Source organism: Pelodiscus sinensis, chromosome 8 (genome assembly GCF_049634645.1).
Source record: "Pelodiscus sinensis isolate JC-2024 chromosome 8, ASM4963464v1, whole genome shotgun sequence".
Lineage (NCBI taxonomy): Eukaryota > Metazoa > Chordata > Testudines > Trionychidae > Pelodiscus > Pelodiscus sinensis.
In genome coordinates this window covers 3,911,038-3,935,058 of record NC_134718.1, presented here as the reverse complement: position 1 = coordinate 3,935,058, position 24,021 = coordinate 3,911,038, and the positions used below count along the sequence as shown (strand labels likewise).

The 24,021-nt window shown below is 44.9% G+C and overlaps 1 protein-coding gene across 6 annotated transcripts in view; it reads right to left on the bottom strand.

Annotated features, from left to right (window-relative positions):
- USP54 (ubiquitin specific peptidase 54) overlaps nt 1-14,258 on the bottom strand; it is a 114,972-nt gene extending 100,714 nt beyond the window's left edge. For 3 of the 6 annotated variants that reach the window (XM_075935637.1, XM_075935634.1, XM_006135911.3), the window contains exon 1: nt 14,055-14,250. The gene's annotated coding sequence lies outside the window, so the exon portion shown is untranslated. Of the gene's footprint in view, nt 1-13,217; nt 13,238-14,054 lie in introns of those variants that run through there. The other 3 variants (XM_025177889.2, XM_075935638.1, XM_006135910.4) reach the window with 3 other exon arrangements.
- Between the last annotated feature and the right edge of the window lie 9,763 nt (nt 14,259-24,021).

Below are 24,021 nucleotides of genomic sequence, written 5' to 3'. Positions count from 1 at the left end.
TCCAGTCCTATTATTCTATGATTCTATGAATTTTATCCCCTGGCTAATAGCCTTTTATAGACCTAACCTCCATGAAATTATCTAGCTTCTCTTTAAACTCTGTTATAGTCCTAGCCTTCACAGCCTCTTCTGGCAAGGAGTTCCACAGGTTGACTACATGCTGTGTGAAGAACTTTCTTTTATTAGTGATAGAAATGTAGCCGTGTTAGTCTGGTGTAGCTGAAACAAAAAACAGGACTATGTAGCACTTTACAGACTAACAAGATGGTTTAATAGGTAATGAGCTTTCGTGGGCCAGACCCACTTCCTCAGATCAAATAGTGGAAGAAAATTGTCACAACCATATATACCAAAGATTACAATTAAAAAAATGAACACATATGAAAAGGACAAATCAAATTTCAGAATGGGGATGGGGCGGGGGGGCGGGGAGGTAAATGTCTGTGAGCTAATGATATTAGAGGTGATAATTGGGGAAGCTATCTTTGTAATGGGTAAGACAATAAGCATCTTTATTCAAACTTGAGTCTAATGTGTCTAATTTAAGCATGAATGACCATCCTCTGAACTGTCATTCATGCTTAAATTTGACACTTTACACTCAAGTTTGAATAAAGATGCTAATTGTCTTACCCATTACAAAGATAGCTTCCCCAATTATCACCTCTAATATCATTAGCTCACAGACATTTACCTCCCCCCCCCCCCCCCCCGCCCCATCCCCATTCTGTTCTGAAATTTGATTTGTCCTTTTCATGTGTGTTCATTTTTGTAATTGTAACCTTTGGTATATATGGTTGTGACAATTTTCTTCCACTATTTGATCTGAGGAAGTGGGTCTGGCCCACGAAAGCTCATCACCTAATAAACCATCTTGTTAGTCTGTAAAGTGCTACATAGTCCTGTTGTTTCTTTTATTAGTTTTAAACCTGCTACCCATTAACTTCATTTGATGTCCTCTAGTTCTTCTATTATGGGAACTAATAAATAACTTTTCTTTATTCGCCCTCTCCACACCACTCATGATTTTATACTATCATCTCCCCCCTCAGTCCCCTCTTTTCTAAACTGAAAAGTCCCAGTCGTTTTAACCTCTCTTCATATGGGACCCGTTCCAAACCCCTAATCATTTTAGTTGCTGATTTTAAGAGAAATAAGGGATCTTCCGGAAAAGGCTTTATTTTCCGAAAGATCCCGTCTAGACTGGCGCTTTTCTCCGGCAAAGCCCCGAGCCAGAAAAAAGCAGCAGCCATGTTCATGCAAATGCCGCAGGGGATATTTAAATCTCCCGCAGCATTTGCAATTCCAAAGTGTCTCATTAGCATCCCTTTTCCGGAAAAGGGTGCCAATGTAGACACAGCCATGGTCTATAAGCACCTAAAGACTGGATAGTTAATAAATCTTATCTGCTTCTTTTAACTATCCTGTCTTTAGGTGCTTATAGACTATCGCTGGAGATATTTACAAACAGATTGGACAGACATCAAGGATGATTTAGATGGTGCTTGGTCCTGCTGTGAGGGCAGGGGACTGGACTTGCTGACCTCTTCAGATCTCTTCCAGTTCTGGTATTCTATGATTCTATAGGGGGCTAGCAAAAGGCTCTGATACTACAGTGAACTTAGGGTTCCAGCACTGCCACTGGATAGGCCACAGGCCCATAAACAGCCTAGCAGCAACATCGATTGGGTATGCTGGGTTACAGTGCCTCTTCTGAGGGAGTGTTGAGCCCTTCTTGGAGTTGAACAAGGATTCCTTGAAAGATGACCAGGATGGAGCTGTGTCCATGCCCTCCTGCTGGCTATGATGGGGAGCCAATGAGCAACACCTCAATACCAAAGACCAGCTATGTGAGTCTGACAAGAAGTGCTAGGACTATGGTGCCCAGAACCCGTGCCATGAGATCAGTGACTGACGTCTGGGCTCCAGTAAGAGGTTTGGATGACCAGTGCCAACCTGATGACAAATGACACCTCGGTGTCTAGGATTGGCCTGGCAATGGAGACTACCACTGAGTTGGGAGACCACCGTGCAGAATCCAATGCTGGCTTCCCCCACAAGGCAACTATCCTAGATGGTTCGACTGAGGCAATCCCTGGGTGTAGAAGGCACTGCTTGGGCATAAGAATCTTTACAGCCTGGAAGGCCTCTGGTGTGGAGGATGCTTTTAGGTGTGCCTTCCCTTGATCACTCCCTGGTGTGTGGGATGGACCCCAGTCTAGGCTCGAGATCCGGAGAGGTGTTGACTCTGTCCATGCCAGTCTCTGTGGGGAAGGTATGTGGCCCTGAACAGGTCACATCTCACTCAAGTCTCTCTGGTCCCCTTTCAGCACCAAGGAGCTCTGTCTACAAGCCTCTGATGACGGGGTGTATCAATCCCACACTGAAGCTCAGGGAATTGTAGGTATGGTAGGAAGTAGCCCAGGGCAGGGAACTGTTCTCCGGACACTCAGCGTGTTGAGGCATGATTCCCTGCTGAGCAAGCAGTGGACTGTACCACTGCCAACAGGGCCCTGGGCTGGGACCCAGTGGAATCAAGAGGGCCTGGGCCCCCCTACATCCTCTGTAGTTATCTTGTATGGGGGAAGTCTTCCTACAGGCCTGTGGACTAGGCCTCTCAGCTGTATTATCCTTAGTAAAGGGGATTGACCCAAGAAACATGTAGATACATCTCATTAATTGCAGTATTAATAATTTTCTCATTGAAATATTTATTTTAACTTTGTATCAAGTCCTTTTAGCATTGTTTGGCTTTGTTGTATTAAGTCATTTTATATAGAAACTTTGTATCCTTTCATCTAGAACATAGAAACTTTGTATTGTCTTTTGACATAGAAACCTTGTATCTTGTAGACTTTGTACCCCCTTTTACTTCATTGATTGTCCTGTTGAGTGAATGAGGTGTGAATGGATAAGGCACGAAAGACCAACACCTCTGGGCACTTGCAAAGGTTGGAGGGGGTGGAAGCCATATCCAAGAACAACAACAACAACAACAACGGGACCTGTGAAGTGGGCTCATTGAAAGAAGACTGGACATATGGACACCTTGGGAGTCAGCAACAAGTACCTACTTTTGGAAGCATCCTCTTCGAAGGAGAATGTGGCAGCATTAAGACACAACCCCCAAAAAAGTGCTACAGATGTCTAACTGCACAGGCATATGATGAATCTCACGGATGATGCATATGAATTTGATAACTAACTGGTGGAGATCTGCAGGAGAGGGAAGACACTATAAATCTAAGGCATCTTGCAGAGGGACCCCGGGGTTTTCATTTTGTCAATTTGGGAGCACCAATCCCCCTGACCAGTGCAGTTAGGGGGAGCAACTATTGGTAACAGCAGCAAGATGGGGGGGGGGTGCGCCTCCGTCAACACGGTTTGTGCAAATGAAGTGCTCATTTGCAAATCTCATGCTCTCATTTGCATATTCTCTTCCAATCCTTTTTGCGAATTGTTATACCTCAAAAAATGAGATTTACAGGATCTTGCACAAAAGGGTTTTTTCCAAAAAATGGCTCAGTCTACACTGCAGGTTTTTTTCCTACAAAAGCCTCTTCTGCAAAAAGGGTTAGAAGAGAATATGCAAATGAGAGCACAGGATTTGCAAATGAGCGCTTCATTTGCATTTCGTCGTCCACAAAAAATGTAGACAGAGTATGAGAGTATAATATACCATATGCATATGATAAGTGTTGATTGACATAGGTGCTACCAATAAATGTGGCATTTTGCCTTTTCGCCCCTGGAAAGATTGCGTGCAGTACTTTTAAGTACAACTTCTAAGCCTCTAGGCCATAAGACCCCTTAAAAAAAAAGGGACTTGTATATGGACTCTGAGGCCATATTACCCCTAGTAGAAGGGACTCGTGTACAGACTCTGGACGCTAGGCCATATTGCTACTAGTAAAGGGGACCAGGACATGAACTCTGGCCGCTAGGCTGTGTTACCCTGCCTAGAGGCGATTGGTGTGCAGACTCGAGCCCTTGAACTGCTGTACCCTGAATAAGGGGGTAGAAGTATAGACTGAGACAGTCATGGTATCTTGTAAATGGTCTTGGGGGAAGGCCAAATCACGCCCTTCAAGGGGATTAGACTTGAGGGGCCTCCCAGGATAGGGCTCTCCTCCACACACTTCAGGGCTAGGGATGACTAATGGCATTGTGGGGGCTCCTGTGCCAGTGGAGCAATTGTGCACTGAAGTCAATGTGCTTGGTAATGATTCCAGTCAATCCAACTCTGCAGTCAGTTGAAGCGTGGCTTGCATCAGAAGGGCTTTCAACCCAGTGTCCTTCGTGGATGCTGGTTACCCGGCGTGGTTACCGTCCTGTTTCCTGTACAATGGTGAGTGCCCACAGGTTAGCAGGGAAGATTGGGTGGAAGAAATGGGGGTGGAGTGGGATAGGGCAAGAGGAAGAAAAGTGGATAGAGGAGGAAGGGTATTTGGGAACACAGTATCCCAAGCAGGAGGAACACCAATAGGTACCAGAGTGGTGGCACCCCTACAGCAGGTAGTGCCATAGTTGCTGCAGCTCCCATACTCAGGTCACTTCAGCAAACCGCAGCAGCTGGGGCTTCCCCATTAAACCAATTAATTCCCACCCTCATGGGCAGCTGAGGTATCACTCCAGGCAGGGGTGGGAGAAAAGGGCCTGGGGAACTGGCTCCCACATTCAGGTGCACCCTGTCCTTCTAAATATTATAGCAGTCAAACTATGCCTAGGCTCTGACCCCAAATGAGCAGCTAAAGGTCAGTCATATGCTAGCAACAGACAAGTCTGATCTTGGAAACAAAGACAATCTGATCCCCTGGAATGTAGTCTCCTGCCTCCTCCAGGATACTAATTTAATCTTTATTAAGGTATCTCCTTAATGAACACGATGTTTCCTGCTGCAATTTTATAACTTTTTTTTTTTTGCAATCGTCTATACAAATGAACAGCACACTGAATTTGGCTGTATCTGGTCTGAGGTGTTGGCCTCTTTCCTTTGACTGAAAAAAAAAACTTGTTTATTAACTTGCCTGGTTTGAACAAGTTTTAGTCAGACTTCAAAGCACAGCATCAGTCAGAATCCTTAAGTTCAAACATAGCATTGCCACATACATTTCACAAAGATATTATTGACCAGGGCATAGTTACTTTTGAAATAATGACTTGGAAGGCAGTACAAATAACAATGCAATACTGCATAGGGTGTGAACACAGAAGTGTTTAGAATCACAGGCTCATACCAGAACAGTCATCTGCTAGCACTTGAATGTCAGCTCACGTAAGACGCCACAAAAAACAATATATACTTGGAATGCAGAAGAGCCTGAGTTTACGGTTGAGAATTCTCAGAGCTTTCATTTAACACGAGAACACTATTTCCATTGTTACAATGAAGCAAATATGGAAATGTGTGTGTGAAAGAGAAATAAGGCCACTCAGAACCATAAGGATGGCTGCCGCCTGTGCAATTATACATAACATGAACGTGGTAATTTATTCATTTCTTTGCATAATAAGAGTCCTGTGTTGGGATTCATGTCAATACTCAAATTAATTCTGACAAGTTGAGTAAACATTGGAGGAGGAAGGGAAATCCACAACTAGGAAGCTGAAAATGTTGCATGCTTTACTCCATGCCCTCCACAGAAAAGGACAGAAGCAAGAGAAAGTAGAAATATAGCAAATAAAGATTTCCAGCCAAATATATATATATACACTAAACAGTTAGATTGATGATAAATTTTAAACTTTTGTGCAAACCCAAATGAACTGAGGCTTCTTAAATAAATAACTCTAATTAGAATCCACTTTTGTATTTTGTATTTCAGAATCCTGTGCAAATAAAGTTTTACGTGAAAGTTGCTTTATATACATGCTGAGCTGCCCCTTTGAAATGCCACCTTGGTGTTTCAAAGGGGCAGCTGTCATGTGCGGCATTTCCGCAGATCCCGAGTTCATCTGGGGAATCCCCAGCTGAACCCAGGTTCCACTGGCGAGTCCCCTGCTGACCCTAGGCTCCATGAGGGTGCTTCCGCTTTGAAATGCACAAGAACCCCCACTAGGGACTCTTGTACATTTCAAAGCTGGCATGCCCATGTGCAGCCCCGAGACAGTGAGACTTCCCAGCAGGAAGTCTGTACATTTCAAAGGAGGAACATGGAAGGGCCTATTGAGTAGTCGATGGAAATTCCATCAACTACTCAACTAGTAAATTAACCAGTACTTAACATCCTTAGTCTAAAAGAGCTGACCTTATGAGCTTTCTCTGTGTAACGCTTTCACAAAGGCTAAGATTGATTTATTTGGAGTTTGGTCCCTTTTGGATGTTGGTTTCCTGTGTAAGCCTCATGGAGCTGAACTGGTTCAGCATCTGTATTGCTCTGCAGAGGGCAGTAACCCCAACTCTGTGTCTTGGCTGGGGACAACAAAGCTTCTGGATCAGCAGGATACGGTGGTACGGAGCCCCAGAGGGAGGAAGGCAGTCAGTGGTTTGATCAGCACACCAGGGGACAACCCCAAGGGGATTTCTATGATGTAACCCATCACAGAGCTGCTCCAGATCTGGGCATGAAAGGTGAGGAGGTGGTTGAGGAGGCTGATCCCATGGTTGATATCCTCACTCCCTTCCAGGCCTTTTCGTATTGCCCTACCACTTATTAAGATTGTGGATACCACGCAGACCCTGTGGCAGACCCCCCACTTCATTGCCACCCACTGTCAAGTGCAATGAATGGCCATTGTTTCACGTTCTCCAATGGGTATGGACATTTGTATTCCCACCCACATGGATACTACTAATCAGTGTGAGTGGCAGGGTTTTCAGGGGCCTTTTGCTAAAAACAGAGAGGCTAAGTCACTCAAGTTCTTCATGAAAAAGGTCTATTCAACTGTATTTCGAACCAGTAGGCCATTGAAAGCATGTACTCATATAACACATCTGTGGCATTGGCCAAATTTTCAGACCTGCTCCCTTCATACTCCCAAGGAGTGTTCTCAGCCTTGGTGGAGGAGGGAAAGCTAGTCTCCTGGGCTTCCCTTCAGGCTGAGCTGGTCAATCATGACCAATGTTCTTTCTGATTTGACCAATGTTCTCTCTAATCCATGTGCAGAATAAATTTTGTTCCATACACTGAGGCATGGGTTGATGTGCACAACCAATAGACACACAGGCTGCTGGCTATGGGCACTCTGTCAATCAGCTGGGTGGCATCTGAATCCCTCTTTGGCAGACACCCAAATGCTCAGCTTCCACTGGTTACAGCTGCTAAAATTGCCATGAGAAGGGGTCCTGACTCCAAGTCTTGGGGCTCCCTTATGCAGTGGTGATGCAGATTTAATCTTGTTATTCTGACAAGATTAGAACTGGCCTATAAACACCAAAGGGGTAGAAGATAGTTTTTTCGTACCCGTTCAGTCTTTGGCCACTTCTGAGATGAAACTGTCAGGAAGGATTCAAATTAAGATTATGATCTGTATCCCCTAGGACAGGGATGGGGAACCTCCCACCTGGGGGTTGGATGTGGTCACTGGCTTGACTGGATCTGGCCCCCAAGGCTCAGCATTGGGGAGCCCATGCTGGCACTCCAGCCACCTACCCACAAGGCTGGAGCACATAAAATCTACCAGCCTAGGCTCTGGTGTGAAGGGAATGTGAGGAGTGTCTTCCTCCTTCTCAATCAGGGGCTTCTCACTCGTGTGCCCCCCAGCTGATTTTTTTGTAGGTCAGCAGCCCTGACCCAAAAAAGGTTCCCCACCCCTGCTCTAGGAATTGGACTTAAACTGCCTAATCATTTCACATAGATCACAGCTGTCAGATGCTAAGTAATATCTTTCCTTTACTATTGATGGAGACTAGATTTGAACCAGTGACCTACAGGAGAAAAGCTCTGTAGTCTATTACCAGGCCCCTGAGCTATCCATATGTTTCTTTATCTAAAATCCTTGCTGTCCTTTTAAATAGAGCATGAGGTGGCATTTCAGAATACTCTAGCATTGTCCAACCCAACTGTCCAATGTGCATGTGAGAACACAGAAGTTAAATATAGCAACAATTTCTTAAATACTGAGCTTTTCAAGAGAAATCCTCAGTGATCTTCATTGAAATCCAACCATATGGCCAACCCAGCTTTGTCTTAAAACCATTAAACTAAGATTTTATAGCTACTGTTAATTGGAAAATAAATCCACAGTTCTTGTAAGTGGCATGCTGAGATCTATTAACTTCAGTCTACTGCTAGGAAAACAAATTTGAATATAATCCTATAAAGAGCAGCAAAATTGTACTAACACGTGTCCATATCAATATTTTGTTTACTTATTTTTGGATAATTTTGAATTTTTTAAAATTATCACCATGACACAAACAGATAGAGCTATATGGCATCTAATAATATAGGTCACTACTGTTGGAGGTAAAATAAAGAAAATAATTAGGACAAGAACATGGAAGAGGGTAACATGGATAATAGAGTGCATCTGACCACTTTTGAAACATTCTGCGAGATCTTTCTGTTTAAAGCTTTCTTGCCATATCATAATCAAAGTGTATTAAATTAGCACAGAAGCCTAGCATCCCAAAATCTAGAAAAGATGAAAAGAAATATTCTATATTAAGTCATTTATGGTCATCTCTATGCTAGCTTACCTGCCCAGTATTTTATATAATTTAGAAAAGGATACTGTAGGAAGATCACTTTGTGATTATCATCAATCCTCTTCTCTACCTGTTTTCCTCTTCCATCACACCTGCAGGGTGAAACTGATGCCTAGTCTTTCTCTCTTAGCTCATGGTGACCCAGCAGAAGCCAGCCTTGCTCAGAGATGAAAGCAATAAAGGCTAGCTATTTTACTAGAACAGAAAGCTTTCCTACAGCAGGTGCAAAGAGTGAAATTTTCCCTCTGGCGTTGCAGTTCTTGCCAATGTTTTTTAAGGGTAATTATCATTTTCCTTCTTCCATTCCCCTTCCCTTCCTCCCCTATTTATTTTGGTCCTGGACAGCCAACACTCTGGTCATCTGAAGAAATGGGCTGTGCCCATGAAAGCTCATGATACCATCTACATGTTTTATTAGCCTTTAAAGTGCTACCAGTCTGTTTCTTGTTTTTTAAAGTTTATCCAATAAGCATTTGCTTATTGGATAGTCAACTAGTCCTTAACATCCTTATTTTAGACCCTTCTCAGGATAAGAGCTCCTGTGTGCTGGCTGCTATGTAAACATATCTGTAGAGCGAGACTATATCTGCCCTGAGAAGTGTACAATATAACTAGATATGACATCACAAGTGATGCAACAAACAAAGGAAGGCTAATAATGACAAAAGACTCTGATAGACTAGCCTACCTGTGTGTGACCTATAACTGAAAAAGTAGTATTACAATTGTTTCAGGATAATTCACTTGTATGTGACTTTCAAAGAGATGTATTGGACCAGCAATTTTTAATCCACTTATCTGTACTAACAGAAATCAATAATAGATGTTAAATGTTTGTCTATGTACCTATAGACTGTTATACTACTGGGGAAATTCTGCACCAAAAAACTGAAAATTCTGTACACAATATTTTGAAATTCTGCATATTGTAGTCCCTTCTACCTGAAGTATACTGCCCATAAACCATAACTTTCAATAAGATAAATGCTCATAATATAAAGTTTCATATATGCAGATCACCTGAGAACCAGTATCTATTAGGCAGCTACCTTTTACCCCAGCTAGGTAAACATAGCCAGGATAGGGAAGTGCAATAACTGCTGGATGGCTTCACTGACACCACTTTTGGTACTATCTGTCTCATGAGCCCACTGACTAGCAGACTTGCTCTGAGAGTTGTTAAGTTTATTTTCTTCCTGGCTCAAATTTGCTCTGGTTTGAATGTCTACAAGTCACTCAGTTGTTGATATACCAGGCTGGAGTTTGAGAATTCTCAGAATCATTTTGAAAGTGTCCTGTTCAACCACAGTTAAAACAAAAGGATTTCTTCTGTTGAATCCTGGTGCTACTTGTTAATTAAATTATTTGGGTCTTTGAATAAATCATGTATCTGAAATTGTCAAGTTCTGCAATGTTAATCATCTGTAGTCCCAACCACTGCTAAACCTGCAGATATTTCTCCTTTCAGTCTATTGCAGTGATTTTTCCCATGGGTGCTCGAAGTGTTTTCAGATGGCTTCATCAATTGCAAATTAGTCCTACTCAATTGATTTCCTTTTAATTCTAGTTCTTGTGAACACTTTCTTGTGTTTATCAGAACGCTCCCTTTCAATGGAGCTCACCTCAAAAAGGAGTGTGGCATAAGAGATGCTTTTTCCTACCACTACTGATAATCCCTTTTATTAAGAATGTATTTAATAAAGATTTGTGTCAACAATCACAAAAAAATTGATTTTGTATATAAGAATCTAGTTCAGTATCTTTTACTATAACCTCCTCCAAAACTTTTTGGGCTAACGTGTGAAGTCTAGCCATGTAAGCAGAAAGTGGTTCTCTAATGTGGTGAGTCTCAAGCTCATATGCATTTATGACATATGCTGTCTCTAAAATTACAAGGGGACAGGGCCTCAGAAGAAGGGGCAGGGATAGAGGAGGAGCTTGGGTGCTGGCGTTGCCCAGCCATGCCTTCACTAACCGCTCGTCACAGTCTTTGATCATTTCTTTGGCTTGTGCTCACCAAGTAAGAATCTACTTCTCCACTGGGTCTGGATGAATTAAATTGAACTATGTTTTGAGTAGAGTTTGTATCAGGCAATTTCACTTGCAGATTTCAGCACCATTTCTAATAAAAGCTGTTGCATGTCAGAAGGGAGACTGACAAGAAGAGAAGAGGCTACTACTGGACCTCAGTCTGAAACTGGTGTAGCATTTAACCACATCACTGTAATGGATCTGATTTATGAACACTGAAAAATTACTTGTATGTACAGTAATTCCTCATTTAACACTATAGATATGTTTCAGAAAATGATCGTGTTAAGTGAAAACATGTTATGTGGGGTCAATTTTCCCATTGAAAATAATGGAAAAGGTGGGGGGATTGTGTTTCAACCAGCAGAGTCTGTTGGGACCGGAACATAAGGTTGGGGGAGAAAGGGGACTGAGTTACAGCAGGGAGGGGAGGTGTTTGGCTCTGGGAAAGGGAAGAGGATTGGGTTGGGAGTGTGCTCCTGTGACGGGTCTGCCAGGACCCACACTGCGTCCAGCAAAGGGGAGTCAGCGGGGAATGGCGCGGCAGCGGCAAACCATCCGCCACTTTGCAGGGAGGCGGGGGAAGCGCCGCGCAGCCGCCAGCGACGGGCCGGCTGGGGAAATTGTGTTATTCTGGGGATGGATGGTCGTGTAATTCAAAAAACATTCCCTAAAAAAAATCATGCTATCGCAAAAATGTGTTAAGTGGGCACGTGTTAAGTGAGGAATTACTGTAAATGATTCCTTAACCATTCAAGAGCTCTCTCCTTTTCTTATCATTATATTAGACCTGCTTGCCTCGATTGGAGCCAAGGGCTAAGTGTCTTATAGGGATTGTGTTTAGTTTCTTGTTAACCAGTGTGATACCATAGAAGTTCTTTTGCTATTGGTTCACTGACTCCAATATAAAATAAACCATGGTTTTGGGGATTGTCTACAGTGTTTCTTGCAGCATGCGCTGAGTATGGCACTCAGTGTGGCCCATCTCAGGCATCTGCTCAGATGGAGCTACTGTAATGAAACAAAAAATAAATGCAACATAGGGACGGAGAGTTAACTATAGCCTGAAAGCAGAATAGCAAGTTTTTTAATCCTTAGAAACACTTTCACCATTCACAGTATTCTGCATTAAAACTCACATAAGTAGATTTAATGTTCAATAGCATGAAGGTTAGATAAAGGAGGATTTAAATTTCCATTATCCATCTTAATGGATTTATGGCTCTAGCCCCAAGATGCACCAACATGCTTACATAACCCAAAACAGAGGGAGGACAGCATAACATGTTTTTGCATTTATTGGCTACAGAGTATTAATATAGAATCTTTTTCAGCTGGTCACTAGTGTAAACAGCAAAATTACACCATTCCCTACTAAGCCTATAACTGTGAGCAAGTTTGACAATAAGAGGAGGACTCAGTGAGTGATGGGAACCAAACCTGCCTGACAGGCACCACCTAGAGGTGAACAGGACAACAAATATTTAATTAAATACAAAAGAACACACAATGCAAATTTGATTAGATACTTCAACAGAAGTTCTTGGAGAGTCCAATCTGTAGATATTAATATTACTAATTTCACCAACTAAATGAGCACTACTCAGCATGGGCCAGTTTCACATTATTTTAGCTCATGTTATGCTCTGTGTCAATTATATTTTAAAACTTTCTTGTTCAAGTTATGCATTATTTCACCAGTTTAATTTTCAGTACTGTAGCAATTTATTTTCTTTCTAGAGAAAAAAAACAGTCATTGTTAATTCTTCATTTTCTTATTTTCTAATGATATTCAAGTGCTATTCCAAGTCCAATCTATAGCAACAAGGAACCTTTCTGTTTTGGCTCCTTTTTTGAGACTGAAGAGTAATTATATTTAAATAAATTTGATTTTAGAATTATTCTAAAATTACTTGTTTTTCAAATTTCCCCAGAAATGATCATATAATGAAGCTTTTTTATGTTTTCCTTTCAATGTGTATACATCTTCATAAATACTGTGCCTTAGTTTGCTTTGTAATACCAAAAAGTAGCTGAAAATTTATACACACCCCTTTAATATCCATAACAGCTTCCCTCCTCACTTACTGATGTAGCAGAAAACCATGATGATTGCAACTTTTTGAGCGCAGGAGGTGTGCATTGTTTTGGTTTATTTTAGGACTCTAATACTCAATCTACAGAAGAGAGTCATAATCTTTGCATAGAAAAATAAGATTTGAACAAAATCATGCCCTGCAAAGCCAGATAGCTTTCTCCCCTCCAGAAAAGCCATTTTCCCCCATTCATTAGTTCCACCCCAAAAAAGGAAACAAGCTTTTAGTTTCTAACCAGTTTCTTTCAACCTAGAACTTAAGAAGCAGTTTTGTTTCCTTCTTTTATCAACAATTAATTGCTAACAGTCGCGGTGCTAAACTTCAAGATTCCCGCCTGACAGCAGACATTCTTAGTTTCAGAAACTCATTTGGGAGGTGGGGGAGATTCTCACTCCCCTTTAGCTATTCACAGCTCACCAAATTCAGAGACTTAAACGTACACATTACTCTTCTCAGCTGCAATGTGAACGCAGGGTAGAGCCACGCAACGTTCTGCCTTGGCTTAAACACATTCGCTCGGACTTCAACCCACTTCGGCAAGTACTGAGTGCACTCCCGCAGATTTAAAGAGCCGGATCCTTTCTAGCGGCTTCACCCTCGCTCGTACCAGGCAGGTCCGATTCCGAGCATCTTTTCTGGCCAATAAAAGCCGCAAACCGGCCCCACGTTCGGCGAATGCAGCGCACTGGGAACCGACAGCGGCTACAAGCTGCCGGAAGGGCAACGCCGGGCTTCCCACGCCAGCAGCCCCCCCCCCCCCCCCCGCCCGGCGTTGCCCCGGGCCGGAGCCAAGCCCCCCCCCCCCCGCCCGGCGCTGCCCGGGCCGGAGCCAAGCCCCCCCCCCCCCCCCGCCCGGCGCTGCCCGGGCCGGAGCCAAGCCCCCCCCCCCCCCCGCCCGGCGCTGCCCCGGCCCGGAGCCGGGCCCCCCCGCCCGGCGCTAAGCCCCCCCCCCCCCGCCCGGCGCTGCCCCGGCCCGGAGCCGAGCCCCCCCCCCCCCCGCCCGGCGCTGCCCCGGCCCGGAGCCGAGCCCCCCCCCGGCCCCGCCCGGCCCGGCCCCTCCAGCCCTGCAGGCGGCGGCCGGGACGAGTCCGGCTCACACGCTCACTGGCGCTTGGGGGCCCGGCCCGGCCCACTCCCCGGGACCTGGGGGCGGGGCAGGCTCCCCTGGGCACGGGAGGGGCGGGACGGGCCCAGCTCGCTCCCGCGACAGGGCCCCCCGGAGAAGCCGCTCTCCGCCGCGCGGGCCCGGGCAGGCAGCACTTGCCGTAACAACTTACCCGCCAGAGCCGGGTCCCGCCGGAGCCTGTAGCATCCTCCCCGCTTCGGCCCCCTCCCCTCGCTGCTATAGCTACGGGGCGCCAAGGCAACCAGCTCTCGCGAGAACGCGCCCAAATCCTTCCTCGTTTCCGCGAGACCCCGCAAAGGGGCGGGAGAGAGCGCGCCCCGACCACCCAGCTCTCGCGAGGAAGCGGGCGAGACCAGAGGCGGACCTAGAGGAAAAGCAACTGCGTAGAAACCACAACATGGCGGCGAGCGGCGCGCGCAGTGGGCGTGGCTACCGAGGTGAGGCGCTGAGGGCGGGAATGAGGAGGCGCCTCTGACCCGCCTCCTCTGTGTCGCTCTCGGGATCTGAGAGGCGAGGCGGGGGCCGCATGTTCCCGCCCAGGCGCCTGCCACGCCGCGCCTTTCGCTCAGCGTCCTGTCGTCCGCCAGGTCCCTTGGCGGGGCCGGGGCGCAGCTCCGGAGGGGTCGCCCTGGGGCGTGTCTCCCCCCCCCCCCTTGCAGCCTGCTGGCTGCCTTCCCCCGCAGTGTCTCCTCGGTGGGGGTGGCCTTTAAAAAGGACACTTAACAAGGCTTAGTCTCTTTTCCCAGCAACGCGCTAAAACGCTGCGTCTAGCCTGGCCAGGTTTTCCGGAAAATCAGCCGCTTCTCCAGAAAAACCTGCCACTGTCTGCACTGGCCGCCTGAATTTCCACAGAAGCACTGACTTCCCACTGCAAGAAATCCGCGCTTCTTGCGGAAATCCTGTGCTGCTCCCCTTCGGCAAAAGTCCCTTTTATTTTTCTGTAACAGTCTGAGCATATTGGGTCAAATTTTGCCCTCATTAACATCCACTAAAATCAAGAGGGTTGTACAGTATGTAAATCCAGGCATAGTTTGTATTACTGACTTTAACTACATTTTAAAATGAATGATTAAACAGTGAATAGTTGTATAAGTGTTCTGACAAGCAAACTAATTTCAGACTAGAACTGGAAACTTGCAGATCCAGATTGCTAGAGTCTGAAATTGAAAATGTATTGGCAGAAGAAAGGGGATACTATGCATTAATTTACTCAATTTTAAACAAATGGTTTTTCTAGCCTGGAAATAGTGTTGTAGTAATATTAATAATACTTTGTGTTCAATGTGTCTGAAAATTTCAAGCTCTTTACAAATCATTATCTCTATGCTATAGAGCAGTGTTTCCCAATTTTATTTGGCCATGGGACCCCTATGGTTTCCTTACCAAAAAAAGCCCTGCCACCACATTTTGTTGAGCAAAAAAAAAAAGCCCTGGTGCTGCAATTCCTGCTAAATAAATAAATTAATGGAGATTGCCTATCTCCTAGAACTGGAAGAGACCTTGATCATAGAGTCCAGTCCCTTGCCTTCACAGCAGGGCCAAGTACCATAACTGACAAATATTTGCCCCAAATTCCTAAATGGCTTCCACAAGGATTAAACCCACAACCCTGGATTTAGCAGGCTAATGCTCAAACCATTGAGCTATCCCTCCCCTCTGCAGCTCTGTCTCTTTAAGAGGGGGTGATGGAGTGCTGGCTCTTCACAGAACTCTTGCTTTTGTTTTGTGGAACCCTAAGGTTCCACAGAGCACCAATTGGGAAGCACTGTTATAGAGTAACTGAGGTGTAGAGACAGGAAGTAACTTGTTTATAGTGATAGAAATGTAGCCGTGTTAGTCTGGTGTAGCTGAAACAAAATACAGGACTATGTAGCACTTTAAAGACTAACAAGATGGTTTATTAGGTGATGAGCTTTCGTGGGCCAGACCCACTTCCTCAGATCAAATAGTGGAAGAAAATAGCACAACCATATATACCAAAGGATACAATTCATATGTGCTCATTTTTTTTAATTGTATCCTTTGGTATATATGGTTGTGCTATTTTCTTCCACTATTTGATCTGAGGAAGTGGGTCTGGCCCACGAAAGCTCATCACCTAATAAACCATCTTGTTAGTCTTTAAAGTGCTACATAGTCCTGTATTTTGTTTTAACTTGCTTATGACTGGGATAGTGAACCCAGGGCAGAGCTAGGAACAAGCCCTGGCCCTCACACCCAAACACTAGTTCTGCAATTCTCATATTCTAGGAAAGCAACAAAGTGCCCAGCAGAGTGCACTGTGTTCTGCTTGCAATACTTCTATTCTCCTTTGCGAGCAAGGATGGCTTCTATGCTCAATGGAACTTAAAATGATTTTTGTGTTTAGGTAATGGAAGGGGAGATCATTTTCCTTTAGGTCCCTGTGGATTTATACTTACTGCAGTCAGGGCCATACCTAGGCATACACAGCTGCATAGGGCACCACAAAGTTTGGGGTACCATAGCCCCAAATGTTGTGGTGCCCTTCGCAGTTGTGTGCTGAATATGCCATGGTACCAGCAGTCAGCCCCGTCTCCCAGCCAGCGCCCCCCCCCCATGGACTATACCCAGTCACCACTGACCAGATGGTTCTCCTTCTGGTGGAAATGGAAACGATCCAGCTGTGCTGGTGTCCCCAGCTCTGTCTCTGACCTGCAGCTCAGATAGCACGTGGCATCTGCACCTCCCACCTGCTTCTTCACCAGCCTCCCTGCCCTGCTCCTGTCCCCGGCAATCCTGGGGCTGCCTTCCACAACTCCTGCCCCCACAAGCATGCAGTCCTTGAACACAGCTTCCTCAGGGGGTGGCCCCCCCATGACCAGCCTCCGTTTGTGGGGTTTGTGAGTAGCTGCTCAAGCTGCACAGAGCACCACAATTTGTAAGGAAGGCCCTACTACCAAACTCCAGGATCAAGTTCATTCTCCTGGAGAACTGATTTCAATTCCTGCCCATTTGGGAAGCCTGCTCACTGACTATGGAATGTTGACTGCTTAAAAATAGACCATGTCTGACAAGTAACAGGCTATTTTGTTTCTGATGCTCCTGACATATTTAGCTAGAGAGCATCATGCATTTTAGCTCTCAAACTAGTTTAGTCAGTATAGTATGTTGATCTTAATGGATTGTTCACTTTTTACTCAAAGGACTGAAAATAAACTAGTTTAGCTAATCTGTCCATGTTCTTCTATATAATAGCACCCTACATGCTCTTTTTTTATATATATAAAGGGAGGCAATAAAGAGCAGGTGTCTATTTGTAGGGGGGAAGTTCTACTTAATGGTGACACCTGGTTTCAGCAAGGTTCATGCTTTTTAATCCCATTTTTCAACATAGAGAATCTCTGTATTTCGAAGGCATTTTAACACAATGTAGCCCCAATTAGAGCTATGGCCTCAGGATGCAACCAAAATACAAATAATAAACAGCAACAACTGGAGAAGACAGAAACCTAATTAAATTAAGGGCTGTATTCTCAAATGTACACAACTATCTTGGTGTTATACTGAAGCTGTGCAGAGAAATTGATGCAAAAGAGAATGCAAAGTTGATTCCAACAGCAACATTAACTCACATTGTAGCATCACATATTACAACACATTTTCCAACGTTCAGTCATGTTGGCACAATCTTTATAGTGCGGGTGCTGAAATCAATGAACAAAACTGTAAATCCTCTGTTTATGATGGAAAACAATTCAAGCCATGGGTGTTTTTGTCCCCAGCACTCTTAGATCCAGCACCTCTATCAATATTAATGGATATGTACTAAGCTATATATCGAATAGGAAAACCAGAAGTAGGAAAGGGTACATGTTAAATATAACTGAGTTCACATTGATCTTGGAACTTAAATTTTTGCCTTTTTGTGTTTTTAAGTGGACAACCTTAAATTTGAGGTAATGCAACTTTTTCTGCATTTAATTTCTTGGGGATTTTTAAAGAAAAAATAGAAGAGAAAAAAGTTTGAACAGGAAAAACAGAGGGAAAAAATCCAGAGATATTCAGAACCTGTTCTGACACCCTAAGATTCACCACTGTCGTATAATTAGGATGTGTTTTGTACAAAGTATGTCTTTTGAGGTATAATTCTAAAAGTCTTCATCTGGACGATATCTCCCTTGATTGCACATGTTGTTGTATGTAAAGTTATGAAGTTTGACTGTGTAGATGTTACTGAAACATGCTGTAAGCTTCAAAATGCCTACAAGCAGGCTTTCAGGTACAGCAGTATAAAGGTCAAACAATGTTAATGCTTATTGAGGAAATGCTCTCACACGCAAGGATTATCCCAGGAACTGCTGGCAATAGAAATCTTTCAGAGATACCATTATACAATGTGACCTGTTTGACCCTAGTCACAGCAAAAGAACTTTCTAGCAAATGGGAAGAAGATATACAGTAAAACTCCATTGGTCCGGCATCCAATGCTCTGGCACTCCTGATGGTCCGGCACCATAGGGAACCCGGAAGTGCTCCGGGCAGCGGGACAATTGGAGCTACTCTGCGCCCGGCTTCCCCGATTCAGCCGCTGCTGAAACTGACCAGCAGCTGAATCGGGGAAGCCGGGGGCAGAGCAGCTGTGGTGCTGCTGAGTTGGTTCCATAGCGCCATCCCTCGGCGCTGTGGGACCAACCTGGCAGCACCCCAGCTGTTCTGCCACAGGCATTCCAGATTCAGCCACTGCTGAAACAGCGGCTGAATGGGGGACGCCTGGGGCAGAGCCAGACTATCGGAAGGAGGGTCTATGAGGGGTCTGGGGTTGCACCCCCCAGACCACTCATAGCCCCCTCTTCCGATAGTCCGGCATATCTGATAATCCAGCACCCCCTGGGTCCTAAAGGTGCCGGATTATCAGAAGTTTGATGTAAAAGGAGGACAATCACATCATGGAGGGACCTCACTGTCCCTGCAACTACTAACCTGGAAACACATAAGGGGCAAGGACTAAACTGTGGGAAGTGATTGTCCCAGACTGGAAGGATTTTTAGCTTGTGTATGAAAACCTGGGAAAACCAAGGCAACTTGTTTGTGTCTTAAGAATCTGCCAACCTGTTTATCACTCAAGATGAGAATTTGCTAATAATTATCCTATCTATCTAGTGGGTTAAGCTCAGTTTGCAGATTTAGTTTATTTACTAATGTAATCTGCTTTGATCTGTTTGCTATAATTTATAATGACTTAAAATCTACCTTTTCTAGTCAAAGAATTTATTTCTTGTTTATACCATAACCCCATTTGTGCAATCGAAACTGGGAGGGATAGGGAGCAAAGAGCTGTGCATATCTTCCCTCCACATTGAAGGAGGGGGTGAATTTTATGTGCTTGCCCTATATAGATTTCTGTATAGTGCAAGACAATATAATTTTGGGTTTACACTTCAGAGGGTTTGTACACAAGAAAGGGTTGGGTAATTTCCCGAGCTGATTGCAAACTCTGATTCTACAGCTGTGTGTGTCCATACGTGTGTGTGTGTGTGTGTGTGTGTGTGTGTGTGTGTGTTCTGGAAAGAGACGTAAGAGCCTGTCACAGCAGCACAGAGTAAGGGAAATCTAGGATGGTAGAACAGGTGGGTTCAGTGGACACCAGTATCTCTAGTGGCACCTCAAAAAGGGGATCAAACTCATCACAGCCATAATGATATAAATCCAGGTAAACAGAGCAGCTTGCCAGGCTAGTAAACTCCTTGCTATGCAAGTCCTTGTTAGTTTGCAGATCTTCTAATAATCTCTATCACCTTCACCAATGGAGCATGGGCTTTCGTGAACTAACCAGTGTTCATTTAATGACAGCCCTGGTTGTGCATGATATTTGTTCTATGTACCATAAAATGGAATTGTTTTCAAAAGAAGTGTAGTCACTGTTTCTTAATATCAGCTATATACATGCCAACTTTAAAGTTTCAAATTTCTGCCATTTTCCCTGTTCTCTAAAGTATGATTGTAATAATTTTTGTATTTAGAAACGTGGTATGTTGTTGTTTAACTCTTAATTTTACAAAACAGCAAAGCAGCTGAAGGAATTTGGCTCAATTTCCAAAAAACAACAGCTTAGACAAACAAAAAAATCAGCCCCCACCTCCCCCCAAAAAAAACCAAACAAAAACAAAAAATCATTTCCTGCTTTCCATTTTAAAATGACTTTTTCATTATAATAGAAATTCCCATTGGAAATGTGAGGGGATTCCATACAGGGAAAAGGAGAAGAGGAACAGAAAATGAATAGGTACCAATAATAGGGTTGCCAGATGGTTTAACCAAAAATATTGAACACTTACTTCCAAAAGAAAAAAACAGCATGGCCCCTTGAAGTGCCTGCAGAGTGAGAATAGGGATAGGAAGACGAAAGATTGAGCACTAAGACCCAGGGAAGGCATTGTTTCCCCTTGCTCAGGTCTTTAGGCTTTTTGCCGGTGGCCATCTTGTTTTCTTGGTCCAGCCAGAAGGGAGCTTCCCTGCGGAACCAGGAAAACAGGAGATCTGGGGGCAGGGGTTGAGGACTGGGCCCAGTTGCTGAGTGTGTCATAGGGTTGCCAGGTGTCTGGTATTTTTGCCTCCTGGCAGGGAAAAAAAACCCAGAAAATACCAGACACTTGAGGTGTCCAGTATTTTCTGAATTTTTTTTGCGGGACAAGAGGCGAAAATACCAGACTGTCCAGGTCAATACCGGACACCTGGCAACCCTAACCAATAACCATGCACCTGATCCACCACCCACTGAAGTAATGGGGAATCTTTTCATGGATTTCAGTGGGTGTTGGACTAAGCCCTATGAGAAGGTTTTTAAGCATTGTTTATAAGAAGGAGGAAGTGGCTGAGGTGTACATCAAGGGAGTGAGAATTGTACATCCAAGACCTACACCAACCATGGTAAGCAAGGCTGTAATGGTGGAGTCCATGACCTACACAAACACACACACACACACTGAGCAGGAAACAGCTTAAGAAATTCATGTACAATTTCCTCACTCATTTCACTTGATGTCCAGCTTATTTCCTATTCAAGTGGCACTGTGTAGCAGTAAAGGTTTGGAGGCAGCATAGTGTAGTGGAGAAGGCACTGGACTGGGAGTTGTCATATCTATCTTCTAATCATGGCTTTGTCACTGAACTTCTGTGGCAGCGCCATTTCACCTGGTTCACCTTGCATTCTTTGCCTGTCTTGCCTGTTTAAATGGTAAGCTCTTTGGGTTTTGGACTGTGTTGTATTCTGCAGGAGGCAGGGGATCTCAGATTACAGTAGAATGCTTTGGTTTAAATGTTACATCCACAACGTAACAGGTGAAATTGGCTTCAGTGTCTTATTCAGATAAACCCTGAATTCTCTTTTCATCTATCTCTTTAGCCTACTTCCTGGTAGATCCATGTAGTGTCTCTAGGTTGGCACTCCAATAGGGTCTCTTTTATATGAGTTGGTACAGAATTTAACACCGTGGAGCCCCCAAATGCTACTCTACCACAAATACATAAAAAGGAATTAACAACACTACTGACTGCTGAGGTTTGTTCCCTACAGCTCAGAATAAATTGACATTCTTTGTTATTTTGATTAACACATTTAAAAAGTAGCAAATTATCCATAACAGGGATTTGCAGGGGTGAGATTAGTCGCATGTTAGGCTCACTGAAATAAAGCCAGTAGTGGAAAGGAGTTCATATTATATCTACACCACCAACAGAAAATGCATTTAGTGAGCTTGTTGCATTCCCTGGTGTAGACTTGTCAACAGTAGGAAACAACCAAGAAATACTAGTTAGCCCATTTGGCAGTCTTTGCTTAGAGGGCAAAAGGGACTGCCGTTCTGACTTCAGGGGTGCGATCTATGTGCTGGTACAGGAGGATGTGGCAGCTCATGACTAATGTGCAGTGGCAAAGCAGTAATGTCTCAGGAGTAGCATAGCAGGACTGTTGTAGTTGATGACTGAGATGCATTGGAAAAGGTGTATAGCCAGTAGCGGTTGCCATGTGGAAGTACTGTGATCCAGTAGACCAAGGCACAGGATTAATAGTGAGAAACTGTGCTTCTCGCCTCAGCTTAGTCACTGATTCATTGTATGACCTTGAGTAAGTTTCTTTGCTCTTCCCTGCTCAACTTCCCCACCTATAAAACGGAGTAAGTTATGTTTACTCAGCCTGTGCGATGCCTTACGTTTGCTCAATGAAAATACCTGTATTTGTGCTAAGTGCTGTTACTGACTTTGAAAAGCACTTTGTCCTATGCACTAGTTAAATAAAGAGTAGCAGCTGTTTAAAGATGTTTAGCTATTTAATGTTTACTTACAAAAGTCCTGAGCACACAATCCTTGGACACTGCACTGTCTTTAAAAGTGAAAGAACTTTGTGACCCTCACTAGGAGCTCCTCACTAAATGGTACACTGGGCCTCTTCCCCGAAACCATCTCCTGCAGCCACTTCCCTGCAAAACAGATGGGATTTATTGATGCTGAGTCCTGAGGGTCAATGGTCTCAGACTGTAGTGGACCAGAGGGTGAACAAATATGTTCCACAGCCCAAGGCACGTCACAGAGACCACCCTTTCTCTAGCTCCCGAGACTATCAGCAGAAGCACCTCAGATGCTAGGGGGTTAGATGATGAGACTAAAGCAGTCTAGTGCAGGGGTTCCCAAACTTTTTGACACGGGGACCAGTAAATCCATTCACGAGCTTTCGAAGGACCGGTAACATTCATTTGCATATTCATTAAGCAAATGGTGAATATTCAAATAAGTTTTTTCTGGTCCTCCCAAAGCCCCCACTGCCAGCTTTAAGAAAGCTTTTGATACGGTCACCTACAGTATTCTTGCCAGCAAGTTAAGGGAACATGGATTGGATAAATGGACTACAAGATGGATAGAAAGCTGGGTTTCCCAAACTTTTTACTTTAGTTGGAACCCATTTTTTTTCAGTAGTGTTTTTTGCAGCCCAAAAATACAAATGCATATAAAAAAAAGAATTAAAAATAAATAAATGTTCAGTGTTTCACCCGGCTGCATCCTCCACCCAGCCTGGGCCAGGACTTGGGGGACCCGGCGCCACATGGGCACTCAGGAGGCAAGAGCAGGAGCAGATTGGGGGTAGGGTATCTGGCTAGGAGGAAGGGTGTAAGGAGGGGTAGGGTTCCAGGTGTCCGGTATTTGTACTGGACAGTCTTGTATTTGAGGGTTCTGTTTGGGAAACAAATTGAGAAAATACCGGACATATAAAATGTCCGGTATTTTCTAATTAGGGAAGTTTTATTATTATTGGGTGTATCAGTCCATAGCTGCGAACTGCCTGGCTGGTAGATGTGCTCATGCTGTGTGAGTGTGTCTACCAGCAAGGCAGTTTGCAACTGCTTGATGGAGGGTATGTGGGGGGGGGAGGCAAAATAGAATCCCCAGGGCCAGACTCACTTTTGTGCCCAGGTCTGCATGTGCCCGGGTCAGTCCCGCTTCCCACCGACCGATTCGCTCCCCGCCGCACACACACACACTCTCCTCCCAATCTCCCCTGGCTAGCTCCGCTGCCCCTGTCCAGCCCTGCTTCTGGTGACTGGTTCTCACATCCTCCTCCTCCCGATCTCCCCCGTCCAGCCCTGCTGCACCCATCCAGCCCGGCTTCCGGTGGCCGGTTCCTCCCCACCGATCTCCCCCGTCCAGCCCCACTCCCCGCAACCCCCTCCCAACCAGCCACTTCTCCGCCACTTCTCCCGATCTTCTCTTGCCAGCCCCGCTACCCCCGTCCATCCCTGCTTCTGGAGGCTGATTCTCCCATCCTCCTCCTCCTCCCGATCTCCCCCAGCCAGCTCCAGCTCCCATCCCACCCTGCTTCCACCAGCCGCCCGCCCTCCCCCCGATCTCTGCCAGACAGCCTCGCTGCCCCCAACCCTGCTTCCCAGCAGCCGGTTCCCCTCCCCCCCCCCCACCTCCTCCCAGCCCACCCCACGCCCCTTCCGGCAACCACGCTGAGGCCCGGTGTTTTTTTCCCACAGCCCGGAACTGGGCCACAGACCATAGGTTTGGGAAACACTGGTCTAGTGGAGAGCTAAGTCCAGACCATGCAAGATGTGTAGATCTGGGTAGTCCCTTGCATTGTGACGAGAACTATGGAAGTCCCCAGA